Here is a 3520-nt window from a genome sequence, read left to right as displayed (position 1 = left end):
CAGATTATTATGACCACCTGACGTTTGTAGGCAAATCAGCTATAATTTCGCGCTGAAGTTGCTAGAGGGCCAGACCATTATAAATAGGGAAGCAGGTTGTTTACCACAATAGTAGAAGTGATTTTTTTCTGAAGATATGGGTAAACAACGTGATTTAACAGCCTTTGTACCTTGAGTATCTTTTAATACTCAACAACAATGTGATGTAAAAATGCGCAAAGGACTTGAATAGACATTTCTCCAAGGCAGATACATGAATGGCCAGTGAGCACATGTGGAGATGCTCAACATCACTAATCATTAGGGAAATGAAATAAAAACTATAAAGAAATGCCATCCCACACTCAGAGGATGGCTACTATAAAAAAACAATCACCTCAAAAATAGCCAGTGCTGGGGAGGATGTGGAGAAAGCATAACCCCCGTGAGTTGCTGGTGGGAATGTAACACTGTGCAGCCACTGTGGGAAACAGTTCAGAGTACCCACAAAAAATTTAAAAATAGAGCTACAGTATGATCCCCCAATCCCACTTCTGGATATGTATCTAAAAGAATTGAAAGCAGGCTCTTATACACCTGTGTGTACACCTGTCTCTGTAGCAGCATGATTCATAGTACAGTGGGGCCTTGACTTACGAGTGTCCCGACTAACGAGTTTTTTGAGATACCAGCTGTCTCTCAGCCGATTTTTTGCATTGAGTTGATAGAGTAATTTGAGTTAACGAGCTCCTTAACGAGTTAAACTCATAAGTCAAGGCCCACTGTAGATCAAATGCAGACACTACGCAAGTCTCGATGGACAGATGACAGATAAACACAATTGGTCCATCCACACAGTGGAATATTACTCAGCCCTAAGAGGAAGGACATTCTGACACCTGCTACAATATGGATGAACCTTGAGGACATTATACTCAGTGAAATAAGCCAGACACAGAAGGACAAACCCTGTAGGAATCCACTTAGAGAAGGTCCCTATGGAAATCAGATTCATAGAAATAGAAAGTTGAATGGTGGGAGCTAGGGGCTGGGGCAGGGGGATGGGGAGTTAGTGTTTAATGAGGACAGCATTTCAGTTGGGGAAAATGAAAACTTCTGGGGATGGATGGAGGTGATGGCTGCACAAGAATATGAATGCGCTTAATGCCGCTGGTCTGCACACTTAAAAATGGTTAAGCTGGCAAATTTTGTGTTGCATGCATTTCACCACAATTTAAAAATTGGATAAAACGAAGAGGGGCATGGTGCTGGTAGCCATGTCTGGGGCAGGGGCTGGCTTGTCTAGGAAGCCTCACAAATTTCCAGCCCCGGTGGCTCCCACCTCCTTCAGGGTAAAAGCCCAAGTCCTCCTTGAGGTTCACTAGGCCCTATACAACCTGCCCATCCCCTGACTGCCCCACCTGCTGTCACTCACTCTGCTCCAGCCACACGGCCTCCTCGATGTTTCCCCAACTCACCAGGCCCTCCCCAGGGCCTTTCCACAGACTGTTCCCTCTACCTCATATGCTCTTTCATTTCAATAGCTGCTTGGCTGGTCCTTTCTCTTAATGTCCTTAACCCTCTCTGTAGGAGAGAGTCAATTCATCCACCATAGCTCCTCAGCCTTGTCTGACTTATACTTGGGGAATGAACCCTTTCCAGGAAGAGGGGAGGTCTCTGAGACACAAACATCCAGCCTGTTTGCTCCACATAAACCAGTCATTACCACCCTTGGGGCCCACCTGGGGTGGGTGGGGATGTCCCACCTCCTCTTCCCATCTGAGCAGGACCCAGAGCCTCCAGGTACCGCTGCAGCCAGATGGTGAACACAAAGTAATTGCTCAGTTAACATTTGAATGCAAGTTCAATATGGAGGCACAAAGAGAGGTAGGTATGGAGAGAGACAGAGAGGAGAGAAGGAAATGGACAGAGAAAGCAGGAAGGGCAGAGAGGGAAGGAGAGAAGGAGAGGGAGCAGCAGAGAGAGAGAGGTGATGGCCACTAACCCAGGAACTACAACCCCCCACACAATAGGCTCCAGCAAACCACAGTGGAGGTCTGCCACACTGTCTGCAACAACCATTCACTCTTATCTGCACGGCCACTTGAACCTCACAGCAGTGACGCCGGACCCCAACCACCCCCACATCTTCACAAGAACTGGACCCCACAATAGTCAGACCCCCACCCACAACAGACCGACCACGGGTCTGCATGGCAGCTGGACCACCTCACCACCAGGTCCCAGAGCACAGTTGGGCTCCTCAGTGACAAACCCCAGAGGCAAACCCTAGAGGACCACACAATAGCCAGACCCTCCCTGGTCCCTAAGCACCATCTTCTGAGACTACGACCCTCCACACAGTACTCCCTCCACACACCCACTAACGGGTGTAGTCACCTGTTACGACCGACGTAATTAGGTCTTTTTCAGAATTCATGCAGCCCCGGTTTCTCGTTCCATTATTGATGACAAGGCGACAGCTGGCTGGAAGTCAGCCAACAGCAGCGGCACTGAGTGAAGGCTGGGGACCCAGAGTAGGGACAACGCCCACAGAAATGCAGGGACACGAGAGGCCTGAGGCCTGGTGATGATGAAGGGCAAGGAGAGAAGAGGGAGGTGGGCCGCAGGGGAAGGTGGACCGTGGGGACAAGATGGGGTGCAGCAGAGGGGGTTGGTGAACTGTGTGGGGAGAGGGTTGGCGAACCCCGTGTGGAGAGGGTGAATCTCAGGGTGAAGCATGAGGTGAACAGCAGGGAGGAGAAGATGAACAGTGGGGAGAAGATAGGTGGCAAGGCAGAATGTGGGTGGTGGAGAGGTGGCTGCAGGAGGGTCCCAAAAATGGAAGTCAGCCCTGGGGTCTGAAACCTGATGTTCCCAGGAATGACACCTTGTAGCCTGGACCTGGACCCTCTCCTCCCAGCCAGCCCTCCCTGCCTCTTCCCCAGGGCAACAACCCATCCTTCTCCCTCTCAGGGCAAAGGTTTCAAAGAAGGCAGAACCTAAGGAGAGCGAGGACATGTGGGGGTGGGGGAGGTAGATCAAGGGGGAGAATCCTATATTCCCCTCCACCCCCCACTCACTGCCCAGAGAGTGAATGTTGGATGGGACAACAGGGACAGAGGCAGACAGAGACAAAGAGAGACACATAGGATGGGAGACACACAGAGAGACCCTCACAGCCAGAGACCCAGAGAGGGAGAGAGCTAAGGAAGGGAGAGAGAGAGACAGAAACAGGGTGGGAAGCTGCGAGAGTGGAAAAGTCTCAGAGACAGCATGGGAGAGGAAAGGAACATTGTCCAGAGAAATGGAGAGAGGGGCTGAGATGGGCAGGGAGGTGGTCTGGGTGCAGGGTTCCTGAGGATCCCCAGTTCCCTGAACCTTGGCCAACTCAGCTGGGCTGTACCTGCATGTGGGGCTCACAGAGCCCTGTGGGAGCCACTGATCAGCCTCCTGGTCTGTCCTCCAACTCCTCTGTGGCAGAGGGAGTTACCGCGCTTTCATAAAGGTGACACCCAGCCCCCAGCCAGTTGCTCGTGGC

This window comes from Myotis lucifugus, unplaced genomic scaffold (genome assembly GCF_000147115.1).
Source record: "Myotis lucifugus unplaced genomic scaffold, Myoluc2.0 scaffold_1197, whole genome shotgun sequence".
NCBI classification, from domain to species: Eukaryota; Metazoa; Chordata; class Mammalia; order Chiroptera; family Vespertilionidae; genus Myotis; species Myotis lucifugus.
Note: the sequence above shows the minus strand (reverse complement) of the source record.